Here is a 12,326-nt window from a genome sequence, read left to right on the forward strand (position 1 = left end):
TCCAGCTACTCTGACCTCAGATCTTCTCATTCCAGGAGGGTGGTCCAGGCAGTGCCTCCAGAAAGGTTTAAGTTTTGGTTTCTTTTCTGCGCCTTTCAAGATTCACAACAAGGACACCTGCCCTTACCTAAAAGCTTCCCCTCACCTCCTAGCCCACCCCAGCAAAGCTCCACCATCCTCCTGTTAGCTTCTGCCCAACACTTCCTGTACTTTTATTCTCTTAACTTTTACCTATCTATCTTGTCTTCCTCTTCTTTTTCTGGGAATCACTCTGCCTCAGCTTCCTTACTTGTAACATGAGGACAAGTGTGGCATTGTGAAGATCTGAGGAGATATACCACATGCCAAATTGCATTGATCTAACTTGGCATGTAATATCTTCGTAGATTTTTACAGCAATGCCATTCTAATCCACACAGGATGGTAGCCGCTTTATTCAAGTAAGGACAATTTTATTAATGTGTGTTTTCAAGAACATGTATTATACAAAGTGAAATACGTCTGAAGACTATTTGGAGAGAAGATCCGTATGCACTACTACCCTGCTTTTTGCAACTGGTCATGAACCAGCCTCTGAGTAAACTGGAGGGGAAAGCATGAAAGAGGTAACAGAAGAGGCTAGGAAAAAGATTCTTCCAGGGTCTTAATCAGCCTGAAATGCTTTGGAACTAGCTGACCTAGTAATTCTTCAGAGGCTGTCAGTGCACTGGTGCCCCATGAATGCCTCTACACAAAGCTGCAAGCCCATTATCTATGGCAGTGTAGGACTAGGAAAGAGCCAGGCAAGGTTACAACTGAGCAGACCTCAGTTCAAAGAAATGAGAACAAAAATCAGGTCAGTCTTGGCCATATTGATTTTTATATTTATATATCAGATTTCACATTCCTCTATATTCCAAGTGGTTTGCAGAAGGGGCTCTTGTTTCTCATGGCAGGGCTATCAATGGGGCCATTGAAGGAGCTACTATAAATCACTGTAACTAAAGAAAATTTCAAGATGGCCCCATGGGCTGTTTGACCGGCCTAGTTCAGGAAGCCCCATGCCAACAACCAAACAACTCCCTTTGCAGTACAGCCCACAGCCTCATCCTCTGGGCTGGTTCAGCTTCAAATGACCATTTGGCACTGTTTGGCAACAGGCTGCCTCACCAGCCCACTGACCTCCAGAGCCTCCTGGAAGTTAAAGGGACACACACTCACTACCATAAGTTCTAAAACCCTATAGCAGTTCCCACTCAAGCCACTCTACTGACAGTTGGAGGGGGTGGGGAGAGATGGGCAAGGGCTGCAAAGGGAAATGTTGTGGACAAAGAGCTTATTTGAAATGCATTAGGGTGCTTTCTCTTTGAAGGAATTTGTAGGGAAAGGTTTTGTAAAGGAGCAACTGCTTTGGTATGTGGGTAATATGCAGTCATTCATCTGTGTAGTAAGCTTAGATCTTATCCATCACATTTTTAAAAAATCTTTGAGTTCATCTCTATTAGGGAGATTCTGATTTCTCTAACTCGTTGGGAGGCACTTGAGGTCCAGGGAAAAAAAAGAATAAGGAAGCCTTTCTCCAGAATATGGTACTTTTTAATTCCGGATGTTCCTGCTATAAATATAGAAAAATAATTTGTCAAACTTGGGGGCCGAACTTCCTGGATTTGAACCCAAGCTCTGCCACTTAGTACCTGCATGATCTTGGGTAATTATTTAGCCTCCCTGCACTTCAGTGGGTTTTTTAAAATATGAAAAATGTAAATAATAGGAGCACTTACCACACAGGCTTGTTGTGAGTGTTAAATGAGCTAATATATGTAAAATCTTAGAACAAAGCCTGGCACATAAGTAATTTATGGGTCCTCAGCATATAATTCCTGCCCTCAAGTAGCTTAGAATTCAGTTGGAGGGATAAAACCCATGCATTAAAGATTAAATAGCAGTACATGCTACCATTTCACTAGACTGTATGTAGTGTTTGGCCTTAGGATATAGTAGTGAGCCGGACAGTCTTGGTATAACCAGAAAATGGCAAACAAACAAAGCAAACAATAAAGACACCGAGATCAGAGTAGTGAGAAAGTCTTTTGGTGTGGAGCGGTCAGAGATGTCTTCGTAGAAGAGATAGGACTTGAAATAGGCCCAGAAATAGAACAGGGGTTGAATCGATGGAAACAGAGCAATGCAGTGGTGTCAAGAGAACAGGGATTTGGAGGTCGAACAACTGTGGGATGGACAGAGGTGTTCAGGAGTCTATTCGAAATGCACTTAGGGTAGCTCCCTGTGCATAACTTTCTGGTAAAATACTGATATGAGAAAGATAAAAGCATCTCCTAACATCCGGGAGTTTGACGAGCACTATCAGCTATGCCTTGCTGCTGCTAGGAGCTGGCCTAGCACTAGTAGCAACACCAAACTCGATCTTGTTCTGTTAAAAGTAAACAAATCCACAGAATGCCAGTGTCAGACAAGGCAACTCTGTGACTGTGATGGATCAAGACAGAAGCAAGATCACTAATAGCTGAACCCAGACAAAATCTGAACACTCTCCAAACCACAGAAATGACCAAACATCCCTCTCCTAGCTAGAATGAATGACTGCTACTCCTTACTAACTACAGCTGTAGCTTCACTCTCCTCTGCTCTCCCTCTACATAAAACTTATTAAAATACCTGATCACAGAATCGTTCCACTGGCTGACAGCATCCAATTTAGAGCGAACCATAGCTTTTTTTTAACCTTCCCCCAAGTCATCTAGCCACTGACCCAATCCTATAACAAATCTTTCCTAACACACTATTCTTGAGATGCCTCACAGTTCTTCATGGTGTACATGCCCCCTCCCTTCAACAAGTGATAAACCCAGGTTGATCAACATGTGTGTGCCTAGTGATCTTTGGCCAAAGGACATTGACAATATCACTAAAATGATTGAGGGGTATGGATACAGCCTCTTACCAGGATTCATTTCAAAAATTCCAAGAAACAAAGAAATGTCTGAAATAAGAGCAGCCCCATCTCATACTACACAGCATGGTAAGTAAAATGACAGAGGTCATCACAGGGCACTCTAGGGATAGAAGAGGGACTTCTTTCAGCAACTTTTCCTTTACCATTGTCAGGCACTGGGGATACAGCAGGGAACAAGATAGACAGATAAAAGAAAGAAAAAGGCCGGGAGCAGTGACTCATGCCTGTAATCCCAGCACTTTGGGAGGCCGAGGCAGGGGGATCACCTGAGGTCAGGAGTTTGAGACTAGCCTGGCCAACATGGTGAAACCTGGTCTCTACTAAAACATACAAAATTGGCCGGGTGTGGTGATGCACGCCTGTAATCTCAGATACTCTGGAAGCTGAGGCAGGAGGATTGCTTGAACCTGGGAGGCAGAGGTTGCAGTGAGCAGAGAGCGTGCCATTGCACTCCAGCCTGAGTGACGAGAACGAAACTCTGTCTCAAAAAAGAAACAAAGATAGATGGATAGATAGATGATAGACAGATAAAAGATAGATAGGACAGATAGGGAGAAAGAGAGAGAGTCCCTGCTCACATGAACAAAAGAAGAGTACAGCAAATGTTTGAAAACCAGAAATAGCAAGTATATTTATTAACAAAGGACCCTCATCAGAGGCAATGTAACCTACTGGTTGGAAGCACAGCTTGTGGATCCAGCCTGCCTTGGTTTCTATCTCAGCTTTGCCACTCAGCAGCTGCCAATAAAGCACAATCTCACAATCTACTGTGCATAGTAATTTCCTTTTTTCCTGATCACCCTTCAGTTAGGGAGATAGCTCAGCTCCTGTCTGCTGCTGTTCCTACACCAACATTTGAACAAGGTCTTTCCACTTCCAAACAAGACATTCACCCAAGGCTGCTTTTTCTCTGTGATCTCTGGCTGAGGGCCCAGGGAGGATAGATCCAGACTTCAGGCTGATTAAATACAGAGTCCAGCATCATGTATGTATGGTTTTAGCATCCAGGAGAAAATTGCAATTGGTGTTTATGCAAGAAGCTCTCTTGAAGCTATTTTTTAAGTGCTTTGCAGGGACACAGACTTTATGTCATCCGCATACCCATTCTCAATTGCAGGCTTTTGAATACACATTTCATTCTAAACTATGCTAACCCACTGAGGGGGCTGGGGGAGACAGTATGACTAAGGTATCTGACACCAACCTTATTCTCAAGGAGTAGACAGCCTGACTGGGGAAAGAGCCAATCACTGACAAACAAAGCAAGAACACAGGCCCAGAATAATATGCTAAATTACATGGTCCTCTGAAAGGCCACCTGAACTTGTATCACAAATGCAGGAGGAATTCTCACAGGAAGAGCTCACTGTGGGCCAAGTGAGTCTAGGAAGACTTTGTGGAGGAAGATCTGGGGATAAAATACAATTTAGATAGAAGAGTTTTCAGGGGGCTATTTCATGCCTTAAATTATCTTTGGCATAAAATGAATTGAGATAATTAATCTTGAGGAAATTGTGCAATGTTCATTTGAAACCATTGAAGCCAATCTAGGGTGTTCCAAAAACAGTGCCAGAAATGGTCACTTTTTACTGCACCCCCAGCTCTCCTGGGAAATGTTGCCAAGCAGCTGGCTGCATATTTAGCCAAATATAAATTTTCCCACACATGGAAAAATCATAGAATTACAAGTGTATAAAGTCCTACTACCTCTGATTTGAAGAGTCTCCAGGGAGAATTCCTGAACCACCACCATTAGCAAACCCCCACCTGTCACAAGTTTCAAATATATATCCTCACCTGAATGCATTGTTATCATTATTTCTTATTTTAGCCATTCTGATAGGTACATAGTCATATATTCATTTATTTCCCAGCTTTATTATTAAGGTATAATTGACAAATAAAATAATTGTATATATTTACAGCATACAACATGATGTTGTAATATATATACATATTGTGAAACAATTAAATCAAGCTAACTAATGTACCCATCAACTCACTTATTATTTTGTCATGGTAAGAATACTTAAGATCTAGTCTTTTAGCAATTTTCAGGTATACAATACAGTAGATTTCCAGAATTTATTCATCCTACATAACTGAAACTTTGTACCATTTTACCAACATCTCCCCACCATCCCCACTCCCAGCCCCTGGCCACCATCATTCTACTCTCTGCCTCTATGAGTTCAACTTTTTTAGATTTCACATATAAGTGAGACCGTGCAGTATTGGTCTTTCTGTACCTGCCTGGCTTGTTTCATTTAGCATAATGTCCTCCAGGTTCACCCACATTGTCACAAATGACAGGATCTCATTGATTCTTAAGGCTGAATAGTATTCCATTTTGTATATATACCACATTTGGTTTATCCATTCATTCATCAGTGGACACTTAATTTCGTAGCTATTGTGAATAATGCTGTGAAGAACATCGGATTTCAGATATCTCTTTGACACACTGATTTCATTTCTTTTGGATATATACCCAGAAGCAAGATGCTAGATCATATGGTAGTTCTATTTTTAACTTTTTGAGGAACCTCTACACTATTTTCTGCAGTGGCTAAACCAATTTACATTCCAACAAACAATATACAAGGGTTCCTTTCTCTTCAGATCCTTGTCAGCACTTTTCTTTCATATTTCTGATAATAGCCGTTCTAACAAGTGTGAAGTGGTCTCATTGTAGTGTTAATTTGTATTTCCCTGGTAATTAAGCAGGTTGAACATTTTTTTATATACCTGTTGGCCATATTGATGTCTTCTTTTGAGAAATGTCTATTAGGTCCCTTGCTCATTTTTTATTGGGTTGTTTCTTGCCGTTGAGTGTTTGAGTTCCTTATATACTGTGGATATTAACCCCTTGTCACCTGACCTCAGGTGATCTGACTGCCTCGGCCTCCCGAAGTGCTGGGATTATAAGCGTGAGCCACTGGCGTCCGGCCATAGTTTCTTTTGAAAAATGATTTTAGCTTCTTGATACGTCATCTTTTCAATGAAAAACTTGCTGGCCACATTTTTTTCTAAAATGTAATAAAGCATTTCTTTTTTCTTCTTTTTTCATCCACATTTTACAGATGATTTTGTTTCTTTAGTTATGAATGAATCAGATCCACGGTAACAAACTCAAATTCATACTTCTGTGGCAATTATCTCAGAAAGTTTAAATTTAAATTTCTACTTGCACAGAAGCAACCCACTCTCTAACATAGAGAATAACAATATGGAGACTGTGTGCCACAATTTTAGACACTTTTGAAATACTTACAGTGTTATTAGTAAAATGTTCAATCCCATTATCTTTGTCTCATCAAATGATTTATTAATGGAAGCCAGTTCTGAAGGACTTCCATCTCTGGCTGTGCACCCTTTTCAATTACTTAACATTGTTTCTCATGTTTTTTTTTTTTTTTTTTCTCCCATAGTCTTGTCCCTTGATGAGTTGCTCTGGATGACACAATATAGGTAGGAAACTGTCACTTGGTAACATGAATCTTTCCTACTCCATCAAATCGAGACTTTCTTTCCAAGTGAAGCACCGAGTAATAGAGACCCAATAGCCTTAGAAGTACTGAAAAGCCTGTTAGGATTATTAACATGTAAAGTTTACACAGCAAGTGTTTCTAGACTTGGTGGGCTAAGTTTGAGATAACAAAGACAATGTTATGTTAAAACTACCTAAAGTTTATGAGCATATAGGTGCTGCAGTTTCATTTGAAGAATTCTCAAACCTTTTGAAAAATAGAAGCCCTCCAGGATTGTTCTCTTCTTCATAGTGGACATAATGAATTTTTCCCACCAAGAAAGGTTTAAAACAAGAAGTAATAGCTGAAGGGTAAGTTATTACACTTTATCTTTTTTGGCCATAGCTCAGTCAGCTTTTGTGACAATATTTTTTTTTTCAGAAACAGAAGCAAGCTTGTCACACAACTTGACAAATCCAATTGGCATTTCGCCTCAGTCATTAGAATATTTTAATCTTTACAATAAACTACTCATGTCATGGAATACAGAGCTGCAGGATTTCCATTTTCCTCTAACAAAGCTTATTTGAGCAATGGATTTGGAATTTCTCTCCATTGTCCTCCTTGTTTGACTCCTGTGTCCGATGCTCTTACCCTTAGAAGCCACTTCTACGTGTGAGAGAGAAAGCTGTGGCAAACCTCTTATTCAGACTAGGCTAGAGAGTCTTCTGGCACTTTACCTCCATTCCTAACCCTCCACAAAGTGCCTTTGTTACAGTAGGCAGATAGCCAGGAATGAGCGGACAAAGGAGACCCTTGGAAAAGAAGTCCCAGAGACACTGCCCACTGATAGCAAAAAAGACAATGGCTACATTGGCTACTTCTGGCCTTGTGGTTGGGCTCCTCCAGCCCTGCGGGGCACTTATCAGGCCCTAGTGGGAGACAGCCATGGTAGGGACTTCCCAGGCACATGTGTGTGCACACTCCTGCAATAGCTTGCCCTAGAGTACCCTTTTGTTCATTCTAATAGTAAAAAACAGACCCTTGAGTGGGGATTTTAAATGCTGAGACATGTGTCATGTGTACCAACATGTACAATCATCCAGCATGTGTGCCCAAGGGGACCACCTAAAACATGATTGCAAGTGACACCCCATTACTCTCTTTTATGAATAATCATGTAAGATTCTCTTAGAGTTCCCCAGCACCAGCTTCTGCTAGCCCATTCTTTCGAGTGGTCTGCTTTGACACCTGCTTTAGCGTGTACTGTCTGTTTAAATAAACCTTGCTGCTGCTGCTACTTTTCAGCAAGACCAGCCCAGAGCTGTTTTGCAGCCAAGTCAACTGGCTCCTCTCTTGGGTTGTACTCTTATCTCTTTAATAAACCTCTGACTTGCATTACTAATTGTCTCTTGGCTGAATTCTTTCTCCCAAGTTATACAAGAACCAAAGATTCCTGCACTTCCCAGTAACACCTTCACTTTTTCCATCTTCTCACTTCCACCCTCTTGAAGGGGGCTAGAAATGAGGATGCTATAAAAGAGCAAAATGGAATCATACAGAGCTGGGGGTCACTTGTGGGCCTATTTCATAGTTTTCTCAGACCTGGCCCTGATTCTTCTGAGATGTGGCACTTGCATTTCCTGGCTTGCTCACCAGATTTTCTCATCTTAATATTCCAGGGTCAACTGTAACCATTGAGCAGGCCATGCTCCTTCTTTCCTGAACAGAGAATAGATGACCTTAGAATAAGAGTTATGCCTGAGCAGAGGGGTCTTGTACCATTCCCCTGTCGCACTCATCTTTTTCTTAGTATGTTAACACAATGAGGATTTCTTGATTATTCCTTTTTAATGATGTAGAGCATAAATTAGACAAGGTAATATTTTCTGGACAAGAATGCTCAAAGGAAGAGAGATTTTCTTTAATTACACAATCAATCCATGTTCAATGTAGAAAATTTAAAGCTGTACATGATTAAATAATACAAATAAAATTAGTGTATGGCTGCCCACAGTGGCTTGTGTCTGCAATCCCAGCATTTTGAGAGGCTGAGTTAGGCAGATTGCTTCAGTCCAGGAGTTTGAGACCAGCCTGGACAACATGAGGAGACACTGTCTCTAAAAAAACACAAAAATTAGCTGGATGTGGTGGCATGTGCCTGTAATCCCAGCTACTTGGGAGGCTGAGGTGGGAGGATTACTTGTGCTGAGGAAGCTGAGGCTGTGGTGAGCCGAGATCGTGCCACTGCACTCCAACCTGGGTAACAGAGTGAGACCCTATCTCAAAAAAAAGTAGTTTATGATCCCATCATTCAGAGATTGTTGTTAACCCTTTGGTGTGTTTTTATAGGTTTATTTTTATACGTATATAAACACAAAAACACATGCAACACTTAACCTATTTGAGTTTTCCAACTATGTTCTTTTTTGTTTTTGCTTTAGTTTTTTTGAGATGGAGTTTTACTCTTTTTGCCCAGGCTGGAGTGCAATGGTATAATCTTGGCTCACCGCAACCTCCACTTCCTGAGTTCAAGCGATTCTCCTGCCTCAGCCTCCCAAGTAGCTGGGATTACAAGTATGCGCCACCATGACTGGCTAATTTTGTTTTTCTAGTAGAGATTGGGTTTCTCCATGTTGGTCAGGCTGGTCTTGAACTCCTGGTCTCAGGTGATCCACCCACCTTGGCCTCCTTTGCAAAGTGCTGGGATTACAGGTATGAGCCACTGAGCCCGGCCCCAACTATGTTCTTTAAAAATTTATCTTGGCTAGTCAGGATTCCTTGTCCTTCCATGTGAATTTTAGGATCAAATTGTCTGTTTCCTCAAAAATTCCAGCTGGAATTTTGACAGGGATCACGCTGAATCTGTAAACCAATTTAAGGAGTATGCCATCAAACAACATTGTCTTCCAATCCATAAACATGATATGTCTGTCCATTTAGTTAGGTCTTCTTTAATTAATTTCAGCAATGTTTTATAATTTTCAGTGTATAAGTCATGTGCCTCCTTGGCTAAATTTACCCCTAAGTATTAATAATATTTGTTATACTATTATAAATATAATTGTTTTCTTAATTTAATTTTTGAAATGTTCACTGCTAGTATAGATAAATACAGCTGCTTTTTGTGTATTAATCTTATTTTTGCCATGGAAGGCTTTTCACTAGGGCATGATTTTGCTTAATATTTGATTCAGGAATCATTACATTAGAGCTTAGTCTGGGTAATCTTTAGTTTTTTTTTTTTTTCTAAGCCCTGTGCTTTTAGAGATAATGAGGTCCTGAAATAGGAACAATTGAAATGTACAGGAAGAAGTGTTTATGAGAGAACTTTGGTTTTATATTTTAGAGATTTTTCTGTGTATCTCCTCCTCTCCACCATCACTATCACTACCTCAATCCAGACCCTTGTGATCTTTCTCTTGTGGTTGCATTGACACTGATCATTTAACTGTTATCACCCTGTTACCATTCTTGCCACCATCTCCCTCCCACTCAAACCCTTTCTCCATGCTGTTTATTAGAGTGATCTTTTGAACACAGATCTGATATGTTGCAAAATCTGTAAATGACTGTCATTTACAGATTTCGCTCCATAAGTTTGGAGCAAAAGTGAGAGGTTAGAGCTAAAGAGAAAGAAAAAATAGTGTCCATTTCTCTATATTTTTCCTTTACTTTTTAGCAACATTCAAGATGCTTTACCACACTCTCCTTCATGAAACACTTTCCTCTCTAGACTTCTGGGGAACCACTCGATGGATTTTTCTTCCTATTTCACCAACCTCTTCTAAGTTTCCTTTGCTGGATCCTACCACTCTGCTTAATCTTTAAGTCTTAGAATGACCATGGCTTTGCCCTGGGACTCTTGCTCTCCATCCCCTCTCTCTCTAGCAATCCTATCCAGTCCCATGGCTTTAAATATTGTCAATTATGTTGACACACTAATTTTCATCTCCAGGCTTGACTTTTTCCAAGAACTCCAAACATATATCCAGCTCTCCACTTGTATGGCATCTTAAATTTAATATATCCCAAACAGTACTCTTGATTATTTTCACCTCCAATTACAGTGTTTCCCACCTCAGTTCCTAGTTGCTCAAGCCAAAAACCTAAAGGTCATCTTTAATTGTTTTTATTATTTTACCACTCACCTGCAATATCCTAACAAGTAGTATTTCCTGTAGTTCCAAAACATATCTCAAATCCATCCATCTCAACCACCACCACCTTAGGCCAACCCTAAGATGATTCTGTTATTAAAATGTATTCTATTATTTCTTTGCCAGATGACTACAATGGCCTCCAAACTAGTCTCTTTGCTTTAATTTTCACATACACCCCCCCACACACACACACATTCCATTCTCTATACAGTGACAAGAGTTATCTTTTTTACCTTTTTTTTTTTTTGAGACCAAAAAAAAGGCCCGTTGTCCAGGCTGGAGTGCAGTGGTGTGGTCTCTGCTCACTGCAACCTCCACCTCCTGGGTTCAATTGATTTTACTGCCTCAGCCTCCCAAGTAGCTGGAATTACAGGAGTGCACCACCACGCCCAGCTAATTTTTGTATTTTTAGTAGGTATGGGGTTTCAACATGTTGACTAGGCTGGTCTTGAACTCCTAACCTCCCTGGCCTCCCAAAGTGCTGGAATCACAGGCCTAAGCTACTGTGCCCAGCCTACTTTTTTCTTTTTCTTTTTTTCTCTTTTTTAAGAGACAAGGTCTTGTTGTGCTGTTCGGGCCAGTCTGAAACTCAAGTGATCCTCCCACCTCAGCCTCCTGAGTAGCTGGGACTAAAGGTGAGCACCATCACACCCGGCTCAAGTGATCTTTTAAAGACATAAATCAGATTGTGGCACTCTTTTACTTAAAATTTATCAATGACTTATTCTGGCACATAAATCTGTCATGCCCTACATGCTTTATATGATAAGGTTTCTGCTCATCTCTGTGACCTCATGTTGTACTAATTCTTTATTTGTTATGTGCCAGCCACTCTATACCTATTTCTATTTCTTAAACACACAAAGTCCATCACAACCATAGAGTCTTGCTGCAGCTCTTTTCTCTTTCCCCCCAACATCTTCCCATGGTTGGCTCTTTTCTGTCATTCAGCTCTTCCTTTAAAAGTCATCTTCTCAGCAAGGCCTGACCACTCAATCTAAATTAGCCTATTTACCTAATTCAATCACTATCACATACCTCTGTTTTATTTTCATCAAATAATTTATCATTGCTTGATATTTTCTTCTGTATTTACTGCTTTATTTTCTCTTTCTTCTCCACTAAATGTAAGCTCTATGAGAACAGAGACCTTGTTTATCTTACTTAGCACCTCCTCTACAGCACCTAAAACAAGTATTCAATAAATATTTATGCATAAATGAACTCTAAGTTTGGAGCAAAAGTGAGAGGTTAGAGCTAAAGAGAAAGAAAAAATAGAGAAGGGGTAAGAGAGAGAGAGAGGGAGAGAGAGAGAGAGAGACAGACAGAGAGAGAGAAAAAAATATAAGAAATTGGCCCACATGATTATGGAGATAGAAATGTCCCAAGATCTGCAGGATGAGTTGGCAAGGTGAAGACCCAGGGGAGATGATGGTGTAGTTCCAGTCTGAGTCAAAACGATTAAAACCCAGAAGAAGCAAAAGACTAGTTCCAGTCCACAGGCTGGCAGGCTCGTGACCCAAGAAGAGCCAATGTTTCAGTTCGAGCCTCGGGGCAGGAAAAAGCCAACATTCCAGTTTGAAGACTGTCAGGCAGAAGGAGTTCCCAGTTACTAGAGGGAGCATTAGCCTTTTTTGTTCTATTCAGGCCTTCAGCTAATTAATGAGGTCCACCCCCACTCAGATTAGAGAGGACAATCTGCTTTACTTAGCATATTGATTCTAATGGAGGATTTTTTTT

Source organism: Cebus imitator, unplaced genomic scaffold (genome assembly GCF_001604975.1).
Source record: "Cebus imitator isolate Cc_AM_T3 unplaced genomic scaffold, Cebus_imitator-1.0 Scaffold445, whole genome shotgun sequence".
NCBI lineage: Eukaryota > Metazoa > Chordata > Mammalia > Primates > Cebidae > Cebus > Cebus imitator.